The sequence below is a fragment of the Muntiacus reevesi genome, chromosome 1 (assembly GCF_963930625.1).
Source record: "Muntiacus reevesi chromosome 1, mMunRee1.1, whole genome shotgun sequence".
In the NCBI taxonomy this organism is placed as follows: Eukaryota; Metazoa; Chordata; class Mammalia; order Artiodactyla; family Cervidae; genus Muntiacus; species Muntiacus reevesi.
In genome coordinates, this window is record NC_089249.1 from 136,552,681 (window position 1) to 136,576,858 (window position 24,178).

A 24,178-nucleotide genomic window follows, 5' to 3' on the forward strand; every position below is an offset into this window, starting at 1 on the left:
TCCCCCGGGAGACCTCCCCTGGCGTGTATCGCCCGAACCTCTCGAGCTAAACAGGCTTCCGGGTGAAGAAGATGGTTTCATGGACCTTCCACTCAGAAGACTCCCTTCTCCTCTCTGTGTCTCCGTCTCATCTCCATCCTCCCGCCCCTCCGCACAGTCGCTTTCCCCTCCCCCTCGAGAGGACGTCCCGGCGCAAACTTCAGCGCCAACTTCGCCGCGGGTGCGGATGCAAGGCTTGGCTTCCTTATTTCGCAGATTTGTAAAACTTTGCGGAGCGGAGGGTCCATGGAGGGGCTTTCTGCGAGCGTCTCTTTTCCAGAGCCGGCGTGGTGCGGGTGTCGTCGTGGTTGTGAGGGCTGCACAGGCTTGGGCACCCCGAGTGTTGTGCGTGGCGTTTGGTCTCCAGGCTGGGGTTGGATGGGAACAAATGAAAGGGAGTCTGGTTCTGTAAATCACTGTAACATCCAAGCTAACAGTTTAAACAAAGGAGAGTGGGTGAAGCTTTCTCAAGGAGAGAAATTTCTAGAGGAGAACATGCCTTTCTCTGTGTATGTATCCACAAAGCAGAAAGAGGTTCCGAGTTTTCCAAGCTCATATCCTCAGTTTGGGTCAAACAGCTTAATTTTTTTATTCTTGAAAACCTCCCCCCCCCCCCCCCCACCCCGATGAGCTCCTGTTTAGCTAAGTGCAATCTGCATGTTACCCTGTATTGGATTTTTCGAGGCTCTTAATACATTCTCTACTGGGAGCTGAAGGCAGCCTTCCCTGTGCCCTCACAGTGATTATGCAGCGGTTACAATTATACCTCTTGTCTCCCTTGATGAGCAGTTGCAGTTAGATGCCATTGGATCTTGTGTGATTTCAGTGGCAGACCATAATTAAAATTTCTTGCACCTTGTGCTTTCAGAATTAAATTGGCCTATTATCCCTGTCTGACCTTCATCCTCTTTGAGGTTTTTGCACAAGCAGCGAACCATTACACACAGTGCCCTGGTATTTGTTGATGTGTGTTTCTTTTTCCTTTTCTAAAGCTGATCTAGCCCATTATCCACTGTTGTAGGTTTCTTAGAGCCTTTCTGGAACTGGCATCATTTCTGGAATCTTAATATGGAGGAGAAGGTCCAAGGGCACTCAACGAGTTGCCGCTGGAGTTGCCATAGGTTCAGAAAGGTTGTATGTTCAAGGAGAAGTTTGTTTGGAGTAAACTGGGCCAAGGGTTGTTTTTCCAATAGAATTTTATTAGTGACCGCACCTGGTGACAATCTGAAAAAGTTAGTGATAGGTCTAGATTTCCCCTCAATATATGAACTGCTTTAGTCCCAGCTTTTCTTGAGCAAGACAACTATTTCTGTATAACACTTCTTGGGGAAAGTTGTGAAGTTTACCTCTTACCTTTCCTCCTCCCCCAGTTGCCAAGACTGTGTCCCTAGTTCTGGCCTGAAGGCTGAAAAGATCAGATCCATTTCATTGTAAAGACTTTGAATAGTGGCTTAACCTTTATCTCAACCACTTAGAGAGTGATTTTTTTTGGGGGTGGGGGGGCTGTTAAATCTAAGAACTTAGGTATGCTCCAAGACCCAAATGTGGGAAATATCAACAAAAGGTAAGTGATATGCTTTCCCAGCAAACTGGAAGGCAGGTGAAACTAAGCAAAGGATGGAACTTCGAGAAAGTGGACAAGTGGAATCAGTAGCTAAAGGAGCAGTGGAAAGCCTAAATCCAGAAACCTTTGCTTCCACCCTCCCCAGTAAAAGGAGAGCTCCTTCACTGCTCAGCCCTGTTGATGGTAGGAAGTCAGGTATCTTGCTTATGCAGTGTCTTTCTAATTCATTTGCAGAGGCCAAGTGAGAAAGTGAATTTTTCACTTTGAATTGGCCTTGGTATTTTGGTATAATGTTCCTTTTTGATCACTGTTGTCCTAGATGAAAGGAAACACGACTGCCTTGAAAGGGGAGGAGCTGAATGGCAAAGCTCCTCATTCTAAGTGTGTAAGTACACCACACACATATTCGCAAAACACAAAAGACCCCCACCCCAAACAATATTGACAAACCATGCACTTAAGTTGGTGAGGAGGCACCTTTTCAGTTAACTAACAGGCTTCAATCTTCTCGTTGGTAGGTTGATGAGTTTAAGATTCCTTTCAGTTATGAAATTGTATGAATTTCTCAGTGCTTTTGAGAGTTTTATATGACCTTCAGACCGGCGTTTGGCTATAGCTTTCTACAATTGATGGAGGAAAATTTAAACACTAGGTAAAAAGGAAATAAGAGGGATCTTCCCCTACTCCAACAACCTTCTTACAACCGAGGTTTTTTATTTTGGTTTATTTGTTTTTGTACTTGTTTTGTTCATTTGTTTTGTGCCAGGGTCTATATACTGCTAAACCTTTAATGGGATTTTGCAAGAAGGCTCTGGAAAGCAATATCTTATATGGTAGAATTTGAGATACTTAAGAATTCACTGAATTATGCCGTGCCATGCTTTTGTACAAACTTTGAGCCTTTATAAAATCATGCATTTGATTATTTTCTTATGTATTGAGAAGGTTTTCTAAGTGGATAACTTATTTTGTATTTAGAATTCATTGAAAAATGTAAGAACCCCTGAAGGAAAAGAAAATATTTTTAAAGATATAGCTTAATCTTTAGCCTTCTTAAAAATAAGCCTGCAGAAAATTTAAAAAATAATTTTCCTTTGATTTCACGTTTGGTGAATTTTGTTCCTGGAGAAGCAGCTGCAGGGTGGTGGAAGGGGGGAGGGGAAGGAGACCATGTTCCCTGAAACAAGAGTGCAGCCGACTAAAAATCATGAACTTGATTCCCTGGTCTATTATGTGCAATTTGCTCAGCTTCAAATTAGTCATGTCTGGAAGATATAATGGTTGGAAAATCGGGTCACTATTCCCACCTGTTTTAAAGACTGGTAAGAGTATAAAAGATCAGGATTGGATGAATAGAAAATTATTGCATTGTTTTAAGCGTACCCATAAGTGGGAACATTCCAAACTTAAACCCAAATAAATATCAACAAACTGACCATTATTATTTCTTTAGGAAAGATTACTTTCTTTCAGAGGCTTAGTATGTGAACAATCTTTCATTGTTTTTTATTGCTGAGAATATTATATGTGTATATATGTATGATGTACATACATATACACACATTTATTATCAGTTTTCTCAGTTTTAACATGGACTTATGACTGCTTTTCAAAGAGCTAGCCCATGTCTTTATGCTATTTTTGTTTGAATAGGTACTGTGAATGGTTTTGATCATGGTCCATTCATACAAATAGTTTTTGCTACTGTCACTTATTGGAAAGTGGCAGGATTTTAAGAAATTAAACAAAATTACAGTTATGTAAAGTGTATAAGGGTTTGTTTCTCAGTGTATTCGGTTTTAAGCTTGTGTGGTATTTATTTTAGCATATATTAATAATGCGATACTTGGCAGTCTTGAGTGTTTGGCTATCTGTTGAGAAAAGAACTAATGAACTGACTTTTGGTTGATGTTACTCCACATTTTTCTGTATTTGATTCTGCTTTTTATTTTGTAACATTTCATATTTGACTAAGCTATGTCATTTTTTTTTTGTTAACTACCAGAATATCTAATATGGTTGGTAAAAGTACTGTGCAACTTCAGAAATTCTTTTGTAAAGAGTGGAAAATCTTTTGTAGATTGAAATTACATTATTTAACTTTTCCAAAACTAAGCTGTCTCCTTGGGTATTACAACAAAATCAATGCTAGTGCTAACAATCTCTAATCATGCTTTCATCTAATCATTTAATACAGCCTGTCTAGCCTTCGATTGGAACTTTCCCTTTTTCTTTTTCAGAGTAAGAAACATTTCCTTGAGATAATAGTGTGGCTTTGTAAGATTTTCAAGTTCCCTGCTTGGAACCCAGACCTAGACTCAAAGTCTTTCCTAGCTGGTTGACATTTTGCAATAATGTGGCCTTTAAAAAGATTTTTTTTTTTTTAAATCCATGTAGACCGAGGAAAGATTCTAACCTTATCTTCCTCATAAAGATGTTTCTATGGAGATTTAGAATTTGAAATTGTATGAAAGTCCTTCACTGAGAGTTCATGAATGGTACCTGCCTAGTGTGCAAAATATTGGTTAGCGCCTAATGTGTACCTGGGACAGGACTACAGTGCTGACTGGTGCTTAGAAAAGACCAGATTTGAAGCCTGAGTATCATAGGGGAGCCAGAGGCAGAAAAGAGTCCCTCTTAATACAGGTTCACTAACAAAAGATTTCCTACAATGAGGTTTCTAACATGATGATAGTTCTCACTTATTTATAGAGAATTTGAGAGTATGTGAAATGAGAAACCTTGTTAATTATTTCATCAAATCGCTGTATTAATATTTCATCTTGAAATAAATATATTAACAACATAGATAATTTAATGTGCATTAAATGTGTACTGTGTACCAGGCTTTATTTAATTTGAGCCACACAAAACTTGCCACATTGTTGCTGTTGTACTCATTTTACACACAAGAAACTGAGATACAGAAAGGTCTAGTAAAATTGGTCAAGGCCGCCTATTAATAGCTGCTGCTGCTGCTGCTAAGTTGCTTCAGTCGTGTCTGACTCTGTGTGACCCCATAGACGGCAGCCCACCAGTCTCGCCCATCCCTGGGATTCTCCAGGCAAGAACACTGGAGTGGGTTGCCATTTCCTTCTCCAATGCAAGGAAGTGAAAAGTGAAAGGGAAGCGTGTCTGACTCTTAGCGACCCCATGGACTGCAGCCTACCAGGCTCCTCCATCCATGGGATTTGCCAGGCAAGAGTACTGGAGTGGGGTGCCATTGCCTTCTCTGGCCTATAAATAGCTAGTCAGGGTCAAAGCTAGGATTGGATTCCAGTCAATCAAGAATAATCAACTATTAGGTGCTCCTGTGCCCACGTGCCAAGGCCTTGACTTCTAGGGCTGAATAGAAATAATTTGAATGTAGGCATGATGAATAAGACTGCAAATGCAAATAACCTCCCATTTTTAACCATTGGGTAACATGTTAAAGGAAAAAAATTCAAATCTGATGATAAGTGAAATGGAGTCTGGCTGTACTTAATAAAGCAGAGCCTCGCCAAGCTAAAGAACGACAACTTCTGGGAAGTCTACATATGCCAGTCCATCCAGTGTCTTCAGGTTCTAACCAGTCCCTGTAATTCTGTGAATCATCTAGATGGCTAAGCAGCCAAGTTCATTAGCCACAAGGCGTTTGAGTTCTACGACCTTAAGGAAAATTACTTGATTTTATTTTCTCTAGTTAGTGGTTTTAACATATTTAAACAGTTATAGAGGTCTAGGCTTTTTCAAAGGAAGAGGAGAGAATAAGTCAACTGAGGTTGTAGAGATTTTAGAGGGTGTGGTTTGGCAGTGATAGCAGAGCAGTTGAAAGAAGAGCTTCATACTGAAAGTTGAAAATTCAGTTTCCCCAAAGGATGATTTTTGTTTATATACACACCCATGCCTAATAATGAGGGCGTTTCAAACCAGAGACTTGCATGCTGATACCTTGAATAGGTACATCTTGTTCTTTGGAAAAAATGCTGGCAGATTTTCTCTATTGAAAGATTTACTACTCTCAGTTTTGATAGAGACTCTAAGAGATAATGGGAGCCAGAGAGCATCAAGACGTGAAATGATCATGTCTGTTTCACTGGTCTTGTGTTTTCTCAGAGGTGGTATAATGGTGATGCAGTAGAACAGACAAGTGTGCGGTATGTGGATGGTTCCCAGAAAGGAATGTCCAGACGGGGATGGGAATCGAGAGGAGGGTCTTGAGGCACTGAAGTTCTCAGACTTGACAGTGAAATGTTTTGCATTTTTCCCTTTTCTTTACAGGGCTAATCTAAAAGGATTGATAAATAACAGAAAAAGATCAGCTGATATGTTTTAGAACAGAGGTCCCCAACTTCTGAGATCTAGTGCCTTATGATCTTAGTTGGAGCAGATGTAATAATAATAGAAATAAAGTGCACAATAAGTGTAATATGCTTGAGTCACCCCAAAACCATCCCCTCCCACCTGGCTATGTTGAAAAATTGTCTCCCATGAAAACTCGTCCCTGGTGCCAAAAACATTGAGGACTGTTGTTTTAGAATACACAAAACCCTAAGGTTCTTTAGCCCTTTAACACTAGCTCTCCCTCCCCTCCCTCCCTCCCTCCCCCACCATGTTCCACACACAAATTTTGTAGAGGAGCAAAAGCAATAATCAGAGTGTCATCCGACCAGTAGTGAAGGATTTGGCCAATTATGATATGTTGCCTTTTTGAAGATTTACTGGGTGACTATGGAAAACATTTTATGTGTTGATTTATATAGTGAACATAACAACCTAGAGCAGCAGGTACCTTCTCCAGAGTTCAGATGAATGTGAGGTTCTCACTTAATCACATCAGGATCTTTTCGGGTTTAATAGAGATAGTCAGTAAGAGGCCTGGCATTCAAGTCCATGATCCTAAACTCAGTCAAGCCATGCTCTCAAGTCTAATGTCACTCTCCTTCTATTGTTCCTTCAGTTCCTATTGGAAACAAAGAATCAAGTGTGATGAAACATTCTACACAAATTCAGTAGAAGGTGAAAGTTCAGACTGGCTTGTTCTGATTTTACCCCTTTCCCAGACCACATTCTCCCATTATTGCCTGGGTACTATTCACTGACCTGGTTACTTTCTGTACAAATAATCCCAATTCCTAAAATATATTATGCTGGGAAAGCTTGAGGGCAGGACAAGAAGGGGGCAACAGAAGATGAAGTGGTCAGATGGCATCACCAACTTGATGGACGTGAGTTTGAGCAAACTCAGGGAGATAGTAGAGGACAAAGGAGCCTGGTGTGCTGCAGTCCATGGGGTCTCGAAGAGTCAAACACAACTTAGTGATGAACAACAACAAAAACATATTCACCTTTTTCAACAGCTACTGTGAATGTTGGCCAGTGCTTGCAAGCCATGCTGGGGAAGGCTGAGCCTGAGATAATTATGCCCCAGCTCCCCCTGCCAAAAGAAATTATTGCACATAGCCAACAGTGACTGATAGTTGGAATCGAAAACTCATTGAAGTTCCTGACCTGAATGCCAGCTAGACTTAGCATACACAGTAGGTCCTGAATATCACTGTTGAATACAAGAGAGGTGAATGTGGATGTAGAGAAAAGAGATAAGGGTAGGATATGGACTCAGGAAAGAAAAATTAAGGCCTCTGTAAACATATGAGAGGGCTTCCCAGGTGGCTTTGTGGTAAAGAATCTGCCTGCCAAGCAGGAGACACGGGTTCGATCCCTGAGTTGGGAAAATCCCCCAGAGCAGGAAATGCTAACCCATACCAGTATTCTTGCCTGGAAAATCCCATGAACAGAGGAGCCTGGCAGGCTACAGTCCAGGGGGTCACAAAACAGACGGACTCCACTTAGTGACTAGACAACAACTACAAATACATGAGAACACTCTTTGGGTCTTGGCTTATGCCTGGATTTCCAGAATCTACTTCTGATGCCACACACTTTCCCCAGACTGAGCTAGTGTTTCTGTCTTCAATGCCTGTTTAAATCCTGGGACTCCAAGTGCAATTTCTGCTCCTTCTTTTTTTTTCCTACTCTATTCTTTTAATATTCCTTGGTAAAGGGTGTTTTTTTTTCACTGACCCATAGGAATTATAGGGCCTTCTTAATCTTCCAGTTAATTCCCTGGATTAACTCAGAGGCCTTATCCACAAATACACATTTCCAAGAAAGCAGAAGTGATTGAAAGAAGAGGCCAAGTTATTACATTTGTTTTGGCAAGGCATTATGATTTTTCTTTAGGAAGAAGGTAACCGATCCTTAAATGATACAGTCCATCCCCCCTCCCTGCTCCCTGCCCCGCCAGTCCCAGATTAATAAGGTTAAGCTCATGAGAGCTGGCTAGGGGCCAATTAACTGCTGCTTTTAGTTTTGGGTTAAGCTCCTCCCAGAGAGACAGCCTGGTGTCAGGGCAGCATCATGTCGGTGAGATGAACTTGACTGTAACTCATCAGAGTCTCCGTGATCTCAAATAAGTTACAGAAGCTTCTTGACTCTAGCCCTCAACTGTGATGTGGAGCAGAGGCCTCCTATTTCATGGATGATTGTAGTGAGGAAGCCACGATCCCAAGGAGAAGGCACCCTCTGGGTTCTCATAGAGCCAGGGCCACCAGAGATGTAATTCTCAGAGGATTTTTTGCTGAAAACATCTGCTTAACCCTGTATCCGTCTCTCCTACTTTTCTTTCTCTGTACCTCTCTGCTCTTAGATTTGGAAAAATGTAGCCTTGAGGTCATTTATTTTCTATTCTTTTTCTTTCTTGAGTCACCACCACTTTGTCAAACACCTCCAGATTCATGGATCAATTTAGACAGAGGGAAGTGAAATAAGCCAAAGCATTACTCATTTTGGGTTTGAAAGTGCATACAGAGTTCAACTACTTTCTAACATGGATTCCCATTATAATTGTTATGCCTCATAAGGTGCCTTCCCAAGATGGTAGATATAATAATATTGTTGCAGATAACTAGTGGAAAAGAATATGAATCTAAGTTGTTATCCTAAAGCATGCACATTTTGCTCCAGGTCTATTACTTTGGCTTTATACACAATTTTAACAGAGCTTGGTTATGCCATTTTCTAAGTCTACAACAATTGGGACGATTTGCCATGGAAACTCACTGGCAGCAAAGAGATGTAGGCATGTGGTAAGTAATAGGAGGACACGGGAAGAGAAAGGGAGCATTCCCAGGGTTGTGGGGTGTCTGGATATAGGCAAATCATTTCACACTAGAACCCTCTCCCACCCCCACTGCAGTGGCTTCATTATGTTATAGGCTGGTGCATGTTAATTTTTCCACTCTAAAGCTGTGTGATCTTAATGCTTGCCATGGGTGCAGCTTTTTGGATCCACAGTATCTGTCCAGTTTGGTATTATTTGGGCTCAATGGGAGCTGTGGAACTTTCTGCTATTAAATTGCAAAGTTGAAAGGGCCTTGGAGATCATCTTGTCTCACTTCCTTTGAGGAGGGATCAGAGTCCCAAGAAAGGGAAGAGGCTCAGTTTACACAATTAAGTGTCTTGGTTTAGACTCAGACTCTAATGACCGTCAGCACTCCAAGCATGTATCTCCTCCAGAGTAGCAGGGTGAAAATCATCAGATTTCTATCTGAGACCTTCGAGTTACTGGGCAGAAAATTCCAGTTTGTGGTTCTTAAAGCTCTGTTGACTTTTCTGTTCCTTGAATATAAAATAGTAATAACTTTACTGTCCTCTCCTGCTTGCTTTTGTGTACTTAATATTCTTATGTACACTCATTTCTTATGAAGCAACAGGATTGTATGGAATGTTAAGCTGTTCTATGTGGATTTTAAAGAATACTACATACTTAAAAACAAGCTAAATTCCTTGCTTTCTGAGAGTGTAGTATATCCCCTTTGTCCTGACTGAGAAACTGTAAATTAAAAAAAAAAAAAAAAAAAAATACATGTACTGTAGTCCTTACCAAATCCAACCAAAGTGCCATTCTCATGTTTTAAGACCATCAGTCTGAAGCTTCTTGTCTAAAATTTTGTGACTAACTTTTGTGCTTCCAGTGGGTGTTTGTGGCAGGCATAATTCTGAAATTGTAGTGAGTTTAGGGGAAGTGACGTGCCCTATATTTTTTGGATCTGTTTTACATACCAAAGAAACAACAAAATTGCTCATGCTTTGTTTCTGCCATTTCTTCACTCTGAAGGTAATTGAAAATTCAAATTGCCAAAATAGGGCTTAAAATGTTGAAGGCCTTATGCCATTGTGACTGACAAGTCTATTTTTGTGATTTTAGAGGTACAAGTATTACAGGGTAAATTCTTTTATTTTTGTTGATATTAAGCAGAGTCACAAAGCACTGTTTTTTGCATCCTCTGATTTAGCTATAATTAATTTTTTTTTTTTAAGTCTGTGTTTAGCATGCGGGTCTTCAGGTGATCACAACCAAAAAGTTGAGTTCCATATTTGTGAAACCCAGCTGTCTCTCAAGGCAGATCAGTTTTTTTTTTTTTTTTTTTTCTGTTCGTTTTACTCTGGGTTCTTATGTATTTTATCTGCTCTCATTTAGGTTGTAATTCGCCTGAGAATGGAATGCCTCAAGTGGAGAAAACACACATCCCCACATTCCTTTCTTTTCTCCGGTCTGTTGAGCTAGTCCTGGCTTGTGTGAAATGGGCTCTAACTTTAGCTCCTGCGTGCCTGGGCTATGGGAAGTTGTAGATAAGATTTTAACTGAAGCTTTGGAAAGATTGCACCAGGAGCCTTACTGTCACTTAAAAGAACACACCTGTACTTAGAAGGAATCCGCTTCTGCAAAATTGTGAGGTGGAGGTGGGGAGGGTGGGGAGGGACTTGTCTGTGTCAGGCAACTCCAGGGCCTTGGACATCCTTTCGGGCACCCTTCCTCCTAACTGTACAGCGTTCGCCTGCTCATGAGCCAGCCCGTGTTAAACCCTTGGCTGGCATTGGTCTTCGAACATGCCCAAACGGAACGGAGTTCTGCTCTATGAGAACATGCTGTTTCTGGATAATAGGTGATGAAAGAGAAAGAAACAGGATAATTTGTAGACACCCAAGATTTTTAAATGAAAAGTATACTAAAGTCACCGTTCAATTAGCATTTTCTTTTTTCCTTTATAAATATCAGGAAATTCTTTCATGTCCCTTCTTCTCTACCCTACCTACCGGTTAAAAAAAACGGAGAGAAAATATAGTTTGGGAGAAAGATGAGCAGTAGGCTTGGTATTTAAACAAAATCAGCACTAGTATCTATTTGAGAAGATCACATTTCCAGGTCAGGATGTGGTTAGGTACTGATACCAAGTCTGTCCAGGGAAGCCACTGACTCTCTGTGCATCTCATGTTAAAGTAACTCTCCCTGCCAGGCAGCGCTGGTTACAGAAATTTGAAAGTTGCCTTTAATGACTTGGGGTGCTTATAAGATTCCTAGGAAATTGTTGCACTAAAAAACAGCATGGTGTTAGCTCCAAGTTTTCCATATGTTTCTGTTCAGTGATAGACTTACTGATCCTTGCATTCAAATAATCAGATTTTCTAACAAATGGCATGCAGTTTTACGGTTGATCAGTGTGTGTGGTCTGGTTTGTTATCCAACTTGGACAAACCATATGCATGTTATGAACCTCAACTTTCTCATCTAAAAATGTCTCCTTCATAGGTGGTTGTGGGTTTAAATGAGATAAGTTACCTGTGCATATGTGCTCGATTGATCAGTATACATTAGCCATTTCCCTGAATTCGAAGTTGACAAAATTAACTTTTTAAAGTTTTTTTAGTCATTCCACATCTAGTTAGGCTCATGGTAGCTTATTTCTGTCTCTTAGTGGATTACATAAAATTAGAACCCCAGCCACCCTGCTTGATCACTTTCCCGTTTAGCATAACCCATGCAAGCCAACAGTTCAAGAAGTATGTCATCCATACATTTGGTGAACTAGAGCAATTAACTTTTTGATCCAGTTAGTGATAGTTTTCATTAAGATTTAATTTGAATCTTAAATTTTGCCTTTGAAAATGCTTGCCAGTACTCATGGCTCTTTGTAGCATAGATGAGCCTAGGTAGCTTGAGTTTTAAATGACTATCACTCAATGCATGGAAGAGAGATTCCATCCATGCTTGCTGCATAGCAAATCCCAGTTGTTCATCTGTTTTACATTATAAAATTGAAGTCATCATCCATTGGGAAATGTTTTTGCTTCTAGATAGAACGTAAATGACAAAGACGTTTGAAAGTCAAGCTTCAAGGAAAAAAAAAAGATCTTTCCCTTATAAAATATTAACTAATTCTGAAACTTTAGCTAGAATTACCATGGTGTATCATAAGGAATTATAAAGAAAAAATAAAGTTAAAATATAGTTCCTATAAGACTGTAAGCTACATGACAACATGTCATCTATCTTGTGCATCTTTATTTTCCATGATTACCACAGGGTGGTATGGTATAGATGCTCAGTAATACTTTTTTTTTTCCATTTATTTTTATTAGTTGGAGGCTAATTACAATATTGTAGTGGTTTTTGCCATACATTGACATGAATCAGCCATGGATTTACATGTATTACCCATCCCGATTCCCCCCTCCCACCTCCCTCTCTACCCCATCCCTCAGTAATACTTTTTGAAGAAATAAACACCTTGCATTTTGGACCTGTTACAGAGGCAGTCAAAATACTTCAACTTTAAGATCAGCCCTAAAATTTGTAACACTCTCTTCTGGGCTAGTCTTTTATAACTAAAAAAAACAAATTTTATTTGTCCAATTTTGGCCGTGCTGGGTCCTCAATGCTAGGTGTAGACACTAAGGCTCTTCTCTAGTTGTAGAAACTAGGGCCCAGAGAAGTTGCAAGGAGAAAAGGTTTGAACCAAAATTACAGACTGCTAGAAGAATGTTTCATTACCTATGCCTACTGTTACACTGATTATACTACCAGGTCTGATTTATGTATTTGGTCTTTATTTGGCCATAAAGGCAGATCAAACCAGTCAGTCCTAAAGGAAATCAACCTTGAATATTCATTGAAAGGACTGATGCTGAAGCTAAAGTTCTAGTACTTTGGCCACCTGATGTGAAGAGCTGACTCCTTGGAAGAGACCCTGATGCTGGGAAAGATTGAAGGCAAAAGGAGAAGAGAGCAGTGGAAGATGAGATGACTAGATAGCATCACTGACCAAAATGGACATGAGTTTGAGCAAACTCCAGAAGAAAACAAAGGACAGTGGATCCAGGCATGTAATAGTCCATGGGGTCTCAAAGGGTCAGATGTGACGTAGCAACTGAACAATCCATGCTAGTTGATAAAGTTTGCTTGGAAAAAGGGAACATACCTTGTGCATGAATTTTGAATATTCAGATGGGAATGTTAACCATAATAGAGTTTTGTGATTTCTTTAAGAAGTAAATGTGTTTCTTCTGTTCCATGAGGGCTGTTTTTTTAGGAGCTTTTTAAAAAAATATATGATTTGCTTAATTAAAAAAAAAAAACTTTTAAAGATGGAAAATGCATCTTTCAAAGTTTTCTTTTTAAAATTTTGCAGATGTATTTATGGTTCTTCTTAGAGATCAGTAATGTATTTATGATGTCAACTTTTATAACTGCCCTTGACAAGAAAGCACGAGACGTTCGAATAACCACCTCTGCATTCCATTGTGTTCAGCTTGTCGGTCTGGTGGGTGGGAATGAATTCATCCACACATCCTTCCAGGTTCCTGAACAGTACTGAAACATGCTGTGCAGAATACATGCCTGCCGGCAAACAGGAACCCGGGCCTATTGACTTTCCAGTGGAGATGTGGGAACAGAGATTTGAGAAGGAGATGTAAACCGAAAGAAGGAAGCAAAAACCAGGGAGAAGCCACACAAAAGCTGGACTTGGACTTCTCTTAGCCACACCTACCTTTCATCTAGAGGTGGGAGTGTTGGGGAGGGGACACAGGCTGCCACAAGAGTCGGGGGAGAGGCAGGGGAGTGATGAAGAGAAAATGGAGGCTTGAAAGAGGCCGCAGGAATTCCTCCTTGGTTGGGTCATCACACATAATCATTCAGGCCGTCCCCTCTAAAATAATGGCACTTATGTATGTGTGTTCATGCACTATGAACCTATCTACTGCTTGAAAGGCTAGGTAAAGCCACACTGGAAATGGGAGTTTGCTATTCTAAATGTAAGCAAGGGTTTGGAAGGACTGAATAGAAATCCTGGTTCTTAACAAGGCACATAGCCCTTGTTGGCTATGTGGTCTTGAAAAATTATTTAAACTCCGAGTTAGAGTTTCCTCATCTATCTATTTCTTGGGTAAAATAGGAGTAATAGTGCTTGTTTTATAAGATTGCTGTGAGGATTTTGTGAAATAATTTGTGAAATGAAAACTGTGTGTATAGTAACTTGCAAACAGTAAGCACATAGACTGTGCTGCATGTTATTTTATTATTAGTCTTATTCCTTTAACCCAAGAATGAACTCCAGTGTGAAGTCTCTCAGAGTTCATAAAAGGTTTTCTGCCTGCTCTGAACCTGGATACACTGGTCCAGGGAGAAGAAGGTGGTTCTAGAGTCATGTTTAGGTTGCTTATGTGAAATTAAACTCTAGTGACTAGAAAGGCACATTTTTGTTGCCTCCTAATTTTATTTGTTTTCAACAAGAGTACAATGATGTTAAAGGAATTAAAAGCAAAGAAAAAAGGAAAAGAATCCTCCTAAAATCCACCATTTAATACAGTTCCATGTTAATTTTTTATTCTTTCACACTTCTGTTTGACTATTTCCAATTTTATATAAAAGAAATGTAAAAGCCTAGTTAGCAGAGGCTCAGAAGTTTATTGTTTATGCCTCTACCAATTATGGGCTTTCTTTGGAAATTCAGCAGTCAGTTCCTCCTCTCCTTCTAAAACTCTTCTCTAATACTTAACTCAAGATTGCTTGTTGAACCATTGAACCATGGGAAATTCATTTTCAAAATCTGCTTAATTGCTGTGAGACTTTTAATTTGTTCTGGATGATGGTGCTAATGTCTGGGAACTGGGACTGAAGCCCTCCAAAGTTGTTAATTCAATCAGCTGCTGTGTCCTTGCCATGCCTAATGAAGGGGGGGGGCATCCAGACCCCTCTCACAAAGAGGCTGGGTCCCTCCTGACCACCTCGTCAAAGATGAATAAGAGGGGCCCCCAAGTTAGGTCGAACACTTGGGGCAAATTACCAGGGTGTCAGTCCACATTATCCAAAGCCCTGGGTTGTGCTTCCCCAAATAATTATTTGGTAGGTTTTATGTAGGACTCCAGAGTTTTAAGGCATGGTTTTTGTGTGCGTGTGTTCACACCTGCTAATCTGAAAAATTCTTTAATCACTGAGAGTCCATTTGGCTCTGTCTGCAATCTGTAAGATCATAAACATAACCTCCAGACTATTGATATTCCTGTTAACCACTGAAGTTTTCCATGGCGCGACTGGTGAAAGCTTGCTCTGTCTTCATGATAAATTAGCTTGTTTATTCCTCTTCTGCTTATTTCTATCCTGCTGTTGGTTAGTGTAATGAAGCAGAAGTCCATTGTGTATGTTCATTGGGTAGCGATCCTCTGGCACCAAAGGGGGTAATTGAGTAGAAAGGCAGAATGCTGTTGGTGCATGGGAGAAGTTAACACCACATGAGGTCACCAGGCTTCAAGCTTTAATCAATGTGGACACAATGCAATTGAGATTTTGAAAAGGGTTTGTTTATAGTGTGAGAGTAAGGGTCAGTAGTTAATTTGAAATGCTGTAGGTGTGTTTTCCTTGAACCAAGAAGGTACAGAGCATGTGTCATAGAGGATTGTAAATATCCTCAAGGGAGGGATGTAATTGGGGTGGGGGTTTAAAAAGAAGGGCATTTGAGAACTTCAGTATTCTTATTATTGATCCATCCATTTTTTATTTAAACTTTTATCATTCTTCAAAACTGATAAAGACAGTGTAGAAAAAACCTTAAGTCTATAGTATAGAGGCACAGCCTTACCAAGAAACAACCTTTTTTTTTTTTGCTTTCCTTTGGGAAGATACTTGAAGTGCTATAAAATATCATTAAATTACTAAGAGTAGTACTGAGTGCTAGTTCTCAAAGAATTCTCACTCTCAAACTCTCAAACATTTATATCTTTTGGATTGTTAATTGCCGTGGCTTGAATGAGATAGAATGAAAACCCTTAACCCTATACTCATTTATGCTACTGCCTTTTTCCATTTCAGGCTCCAGTCTAAACCATGCATGTCTGTCTGCTTTTTGCATTATCTTTGACATTTCTCTCCATTCCTTAAGTATCTTAAGTTTCAACAGCATGGAACACCACACTTTTATAATCTCTCTTCCAATTTGAAAGTGGAGAGGGATCTGTCCTTTTGTTGCAAGGAAACTGCAGACCAATATCTGGTTTTCAGAAACGACTGTGGGAAGAGAATGTGAAGGCTATGCAGAGCTGATGACTAGATAGGGACTCAGAGAGGCTTTGTTAAGTGCATGTTAAACCTTTGATGAATTCATACTTTTAATACCTCGTATATGTACAGTGCTTTTATCCTTCACACTTTCATGGGAGTTATCGCATTGGATCTTACCAGCAACTGAGACAGGCCAGTCTACCAGGAATATTCACATTTTTAAGTTATGGACACTGAAATGGAGAATAGCTGTGTTTGTGGTTGGTTTTGTTTGAGAGGGATTGATTTGGTGAGATCTATTTGTCGTGGAATTACTCTGAGGATTTGAAGAGTAATTGCTACATGATGATAGGATAAAGAATGGGAAAAGAGCTTTTTTTAATTTTTAAATATAGAGAATTAATTTTTGTAGAAGTTGCTGTATGTTAACCAAACATTACTTTAAGAACTATCTTTTAGAAAAAGGTCATGCCATCTGTGGTTCATCGTCTTTAATTTCCCCATATAATACTCAGCTGCTCTCTAGAACAATTGTTAAGCAAATATGTAAAAAATATCTTTGAAGGAACAACAGATTTTGGCCATTGAAGGTGTTCAGGTGTTTTGACCTTTCCCTGAGCAGAATCTCAGTCCTTAGAACCCTATGGAAAATCTTACAGACGGAGCCATGGAGCACCTTGAGATAAGAGTGAAACTAATTTACTAATCTTCGCTAGTAACTGATGCTGTATGGTTACCCACTATAGTAACTCTTCCCTGGTGTGCCTTTCTCCCTTCAAGTCATGCCAACAAATATGCATTGAAAGGCCATTTCTGGTGTTGGTATGATAGCCCATAGAATGGATTATCATAATTAAATTATCTAATCCCCTACTGTCGGACATTAATGATATTTCCTCTTTGGGGGCTATATAGTAGCAATACTGGGAAAACCTCCCTTGTAGTTAAATTTTTATTCATACCCTTATTTTTTTTTTTTAGCAATTTCATGTCTGTGAATTTATCTGAGGTCAAATATCATGCCAAAAAATTAAGACAAAGAAAGGAATTTGCCTGTCAGTACAGTAGTTAAGACTTTGCACTTTGATCCTTAGAGAACTAAGATCCCACATACCGCATGGCCAAAAAAAAAAGTCATGCTCATTTTAAAAGATTTTGATAATAATCTCCGCTTACCCTTTGAAATCAATAATAACCACTCATATACCTCATAAGTCAATCCTGGAAGTGTTCCAATCCCTGAATCTTGGCCAGTACTAGGCATTACTTTTATTTTTTTTAGTAATTTTGCCAATGTGCCAAGAATGTTGTTTCTATTAATTTACATTTCTTTGGTTTCTAGTGAGAGTGAACCTGTTTCCATATGCTTATTGGCTATTTATACTCCTTTGTGACTTGTCTGTCTGTTTCCTTTCTTTAGTATGCTATTTTCAAAGCTGACCATTTTTGTAGTACAACTTCTTAGAGATTAGGGAAAGAGGAAAGACTTACTAGGGAGAATGGTTCAGCCTAATTCCGTTGATAGCAGGATTCTGCATTTCCTTTGTGGCACCTCCCTTTTCTCAATATCAGACCATGAGGTTTAAGAGATTCTTCACCTCTGACTCCAGTGATGGGATGTGACCAAGCCACAGGGCCATGTGGCTCTATTTAGTCTAATCAGAATGAAGTCTGAGACTTGTGGAAGCTACCAGGAGGAGATGTCCTCTCTGTTTATCATTGAACTTGAACTCAGATAACATGAGCCTGGAACTGGAGTCCTTCCCACGAATCCCGAAAATGAAGCTAGTAAAATATAAGGTAGAATTCAATGACTGTAAAAAAAAAAAAAAAAATGAGATCTGTTGATAGAATTTGACTTCTCAAAACAATCGCTATCTAAAGACCACTCTGTCTCTGGGCATTTTTCATTGTCTCTTTACTAATTTATTGATTAATTTTTGCTCAAACAGCTTGATGCAGGGTTTCCTTTCTTTTGCAACCAAAAGACCCCAGACGAATACACTTACTATGCCTTTGGTTAAAGATAGATCAATGGAGACCTCTACTCTATCATAGAAAGCATATTTGGAGAGCTTGCTCATATCTGGTGGAATAGGCCTTTAGTAGCAATTAAAAAATAAAACTAGGCATGGAACCAACCTCTCTTAGGCACAGCTCTTCCAACTAGAGCAGTAGTTGAAATGGGGTGTGTGTGTGTGTGTGTGTGTGTGTGTGTGTGTGCGCGCGTGCACGTTGCACCACTCTTGGAGTACCAACTGGCTGGTGAAGATCATTAGTGACAATTCTTGGAACTTGGCCAGGCTGTTGGCTCTGAGGCAAAGCTCATTGCAACATGTACTCCTGCTGAGCTGGATGTGTGTGTGTGAAATGAATGGCAAGAGGATGTCCTAGCAGCTAAAATGAGGTTCTTGAAGGCACAGGAGAAACTTTAATGACTACCCAAGTACTAGTATTTGAGGGGAATGGTTGGGAAACTTGAGTAGGTATTTTGATGACTCGAAGTTTTTTTGGGACATCCAGAAGTCTGTGAGGCAGAACAAACAATGAGCTGGTACATGTTACTACAATCCCTGAGCTGGGTTAGTCATGGGCTACAGAAGGAATGCACACATGGATCTTGCCTTCAGGCAACTTAAATTTGACTGGAGAGGCAAGAGCGATAAAATAAAGATATTTGTTAGGGTCAAAGTGAGTGAAATAGACTACGTGTTCTAAGTATTTTCTAGATCAGATAAAAGTAATTTTTCTTTTGAAGAATTAGGGAGTTTGACCTGGGCCTTTGTGGTATGGGTGATCATTGGAAGCGCAATTTGATGTGCATAATTCAAGGCAAGATTCACATCATTCAAGGTACTGAATTAAGAATAAACTTAATAAAAAGCTATGAGTGGCATATCAGAGAAATCTGGTTATAGCCCATTTGCCTCCCTAGACATATCATTTAATCCCTTATTCTTCTTCTTGCCTTTGATTATTTGCTATGTAGAGCTAGTAATGCTTTCCCATGGCAAGTAAAAACAGAGGCATGTTTTTCTCAAAGCCAAATATGTTGGCCTTTACCACTCATTTCTTTTCTTTGTGTCAAGGGCATTAAAGTAAGTCCTCAGAGTCTTTGACAGATTAGAAATCTGTTTAGATACATCAAGAGGCATAAATCATGATAATCTGCTCATCTGTCTTGTCATGGAAAGAAAGCATGAAGTTAATGAGTTGAGATCTCAAGGAACCTACTTCTCACCAGCTGTGAGACTAGGTTTAGTATCTTGTCTGTAACTTGCCACAGATCTGTACATCTGTAAATAAGATGTGCATGAAGGCAGGGAACTTATGTTCTGAAATGTACCAAAGAAAGATAAGGTGGCCCTGCTTTAGCTGAGTAGACAGGCGGGACATGTATAAAAATATTATTAATAAAACAGCAGGATGTGGTAAAAATGTTAGGTAGTATTCACTGAGCACTTACTATGTGCTAGGCAAAGCTCTGTTTTATATGCATATCTTCTCCCACTGACATGGTTGAGCTGGAACTTTGAGCTAAGAATCTTTGTCTTACTTGCTGTTTTCATGTTTAAAGGTCTAGGGAGACTGGATGATCCTGAAAGCACCGATTTTGACCTCTTTAACTTGATAATTATATTTTCTTTAAAAACTGTGCTTTCTAAAAGCAATGGTTTTAGGGACAAAACCTGGGGGTGGCTGTAAATTGACTAGAAAGTTTACAAATACCCATAAGGACAGGCATTGTGTTAGTCATTGTGGGCAAATCCATTCAGCCTAGAGCCTTCCGTCTGTATTTCCCTTTGTGAACTCTTTTGCTGAATGTCCCGTCATCCTTTGTGAGATGAGGTCCTGTTCATCCTGTCTGCTTTCACGACATAAATGTTTTAGGAACTCCCCACAGACTGGCTGGATTGTCTCTTTGGGCTATGAACAGATTGTGTGGGTGATGAGACAAGTAGGAAAAGACTCAGCAATCAAAACAGGGGGGTGGAAAGCTCTTTCTCTGGCTCTCAGAATGGAGCCTGGACACAAAGGGAACTTCGTTAATCATGCCTCCTTTGTAATCAGAATGGTGGAGGCATTTTTTAAAACCACTATTATTTTGTCCTCTGTCTCGTCTGAGTGAAACCAATTGTTAATAGCTAATCAAGGACTTAAAAATTTCCCAGACATGGCCAGGCAGAATCAACTTCACTTGATAAAGTAGTGGGTGGATTCTGGTTGGAAAACCAAGTCAGGTGTGGTGACAGGCTTCTTGCAGGCGTGGTGCTGACATGATAGGAGCCCCTTGTCCACGATCAACCTGGGGGCAGCTTTGTGCTTAGCAGAAAATTTCACCTGTGTTTGGAAATGGGGAAGAGAGAAGCTTTAGGAATTTCGGTGAGTTAGAATTCAGTCACTTTGTAATACTAAGCAAATACTGAATGGACAGCTTCAAACATCTCAATTTACTGAGCAACTTGGACAACTTACTTGTTGAATCTTTCTGTAGTCCCTTTCTTAGAAATTGAAGGAGGATAATAATCTTTGCTACCCACTTAATGGGTGCAAAATAATGAGAATGTAAATGCTTTGTGTGTCCTGGAGATGAAGAGATAGGGAAAATTCTCTTAGTGTTATTCATATTTAATATGGTAAGATGAATCAGTATTTTTTTTTTAAACCTGTTATTATTTTAGCACCTCTTCCCTTTTACAAGGGAGGTTGTGTGCCTTCGCAGAAGTTGACTTTGTAACAATTTTATTTTCCAAGACAGGTCCAACAAGTTTACAATGTGGCTGGTTTTCCAAGTGGAAAGTTTGAGGTTAGCCCTGTCCTATCCATCATTCTCTGAATCTAGTGATGAATCGTTCATTGAGGCATATCAAAGATAGTGAAGCCAAAGGCAATATTAGCATTTAGAAGAAAGCTAATGAACTATTCTTCTAATTACTCCCTTATTGTCATTCAGTCACTAAGTCGTTTTTCGACTCTTTGTGACCCCATGGCCTGCAGCACTCCAGGTTTCCTTGTCTTTCACTGTCTACCAGAGTTTGCTCAGACTCCTGTCCATTGAGTTGGTGATGCTATCCAGCCATCTCATCCTCTGTCGTCCCTTCTCCTGTCCTCAATCTTCCCCAGCATCAGGGTCTTTTCCAGTGAGTTGGCTCTTCACATCAGGTGGCCAAAGTATTGGAGCTTCAGCTTCAGCATCAGTCCTTCCAATGAATATTCAGGATTGATTTCTTTTAGGCTTGATTGGTTTGATCTCCTTTCAGTCCAAGGGACTCTCAAGAGCCTTCTCCTTATCTGGATTTTTTTCTGTTTTCTTTAAAATACTGAATGGATTTTTAAATCTGATAGTGAGAAGTGGCTGTAAATTCCAAGGAAGATGCATCACAGTGTATCTTAGGGTTGGAAAACAATCCTTTAAAAAAAAAAAAAACCTACTGCACTATCCCGTGTTCATCTATTCAGAACAGAAAAAAGTCCCCCACAAGGTCTTCCTCTCTTAACCTGTTTCACCTAAATATTTCCTTCCCAGGCAAGATTGGAGTCTGCCTTTCCTGTTATGGCAATGAGCTACTGCTGATGCTCTTCGCTTAATGGAGGCCTCCAGCTTTCCCCACCCTTTGTTTTCACTGGAATCTGAAATTTCCCATTTCTTTAGAAAAGCAGAGATTCTTGTTTTATAAGGGACCTGAGAATTTGTTGAGTCTAACCTTACCAACACTGGAATCTCCACAACAGAGACAACCTCTCTGCCAGCATTTTTCCATTGCAGTGACAGTTGCTCAATAGACAATTAAAATTGTTTAATTTTTTAATCTAGTTGAAACACTATGATGGTTAAATGTTCTTTCTTATGATTCAGTGAAAAACTGGCTTCCCTTACCAGATTGTATTATAATTCATTGTAATTTTCACTCATGAATCCTGGATTTTCCTTTTAGAATAACCTGGAACATGTGCTGCTTCTCTTTTGTTAGATGGTGACTTTTCAAATATTGAGTGGGCCAAAAAGTTTAAGTATTGTGTTGGCTGAAAACTTCATTTGGGTTTTTTCGATAAGATGACTATATCATTTCTGTCTCTTGACTTTCTCTTTTCCGGGTGAAAACACCCTTTTCTGATAAGATTCCTCACCATACTTATTGTTTCTATATGGTGCTTGTATTCTCAGTCAAGATGAAGTTTACTTCTGCTACCATGGCAACCAGATACTGCTTGTTTCTGCTTACAGGAAACCACCATTTTCCTGTTTTCAGGAGGAAATCCATAAATCAAAAATCAACTTATTAGTATCCTTAGAACAAACACATCTCTATTACTGGTGATCAGCTTAGTTCGGAGGATACTGAGTTCTATAACAATCTATGCACTGACCTCCCCATTTTAGCTCATGTAACTTATGCCAAATGTACTTCCCATATATGTCTGCATTAGTTTTCCTCATTAGGAGAAACAGTGTGACCTAAGATAGAGACTTTGGACCTGGGTGGATTTAGGTTTAAACCCCAGCTCAACCATTTATTGGCTGTGACCTTGGTTGAATTGTTTACATTTTCAGAGCCTCATTTTATTCATCTCTAAATGGAGATAATGATATTTACCACTTACTGCTGTATAAGAATGAAAATCAACCCAGTTAAATCCTCTGTACTACTTCCTGGCTCGTAAGAAATATCCAATGACTGGTAACTTTTATAATCATTTATAATTTGTAGATGACAACTGATGCATAATGCAACCAGTCCAGCATGTAGGCAACTGTGATGGTTATGGATTGAGGGCCTGGAGTCCCCGAGTGGTAAACTCTGAAAAGGGAGTTGTCACAGGTTGGCTTAGCAGGGTATGAATTCTTCTAAGTCTGAGGGATTGGGATAAAGCAGGAGTTCTCAACCAGGATTAATTTGGACCTGCCCCCCCATCCCCCACCTCCCCAGAGGATATTTGGCGGTGTCTAGAGACATTTTTGATTTTCACTACATTCGAGAGGAGAGCAGATGCTACTGGCCACTAGTAAATAGGAGCCAGGGCTCCTGTCAAATACCCTATAGTGCACAGAACAGCTCCACAAAACTTATCTAGCCCAAAATGTCAATAGTGCTGAGGTGGAGAAATTCTGGAGTGGAGGTAAGGGGACAGGGTAGCCAGGAGTATTAAGAGGGAATAGGCATGTGCAGCTCTCTGATTGTAAAGAGCTCAGACTTTGAACAAGATATTGAAATGATGATCTAGCATAGCTATAGCTCAAACCTCATATAGTCAGCCCCTAACTTGCCTTTCTAAAATGTCAGTCCTTCCCATCTTCCCAATGTCATGTGTAAGTCCTGCCAAAGGTTTGTATGAAGTTTTTGCACCTATTATCTTTTTTTTTTTAATGTTGCCCCTATTTAAAGACATGACTGACCTAACTGATTCATCTTGAAGTAGTGATTCTGTCAGAGAAATGGGCAATCCACCAAAAATGAATTTAAAATAGTATAATAACTTCTCTATTCATACTGTGAAACACAGTAAAGAAGACATAATTAGTGGCACTGCTTCTGGAAATCCCCGTTTTCTTTGATGTTTCTAACCTCTGTCTTCCAAAATACCCCTAAAACCTCCTCAGGTAAAATTCTCCGTAATCCAAGCCCTTCTTCTACTTGTCCCTTTTCTCTTGACTATGTGTCATGAAAACTCAAAGAATCCATTTAGCAGCAATAGCGGAATGTTTGTTGGGGACCAAATGAGGGCATGCAGTAGAGCAAGCAAGATCAGCTTTGCCTATCTGCAGGGAGGAGTAGGGAAGGCCTACATTAATACTCTTGGCTATAGTTATTTTCTAATAATTTATGAAAATGTGAAAAAAGATGGTAAAATTCCATTTCACTGAGGAGAAAATTAAGAACTAGTTCTGTGTTCAAACAACATGCTACTTAGGACATCCCTGGGATATTTCTTAGGGAAAGACATCTTAGATGTTCAAGTCAAAATTCTGATAGTATCCTCTCTGACTGTTGACAGCCTCTGTTTTTAATGACCCAAATTTCAGACCTTTTAACTCTTTGAATGTTTAGATAAACACATCCCTGGAGGGAGGAGGGAGAGACAGGATAGACAGCAAGGAGTATGTTGCCATCTCCCATCAGATTCTTCTTCGCCATCTGCTTGCAGCATCCTTACTATCAATAGTTAACACTCATTAAGACCTTGCTATGTGCAAG

At 39.7% G+C, this 24,178-nt stretch overlaps 1 protein-coding gene across 1 annotated transcript in view; it reads left to right on the forward strand.

Annotated features, from left to right (window-relative positions):
- WLS (Wnt ligand secretion mediator) overlaps window positions 1–24,178 on the forward strand; it is a 113,338-nt gene that overhangs the window by 1,183 nt on the left and 87,977 nt on the right. The window lies entirely within an intron of this gene.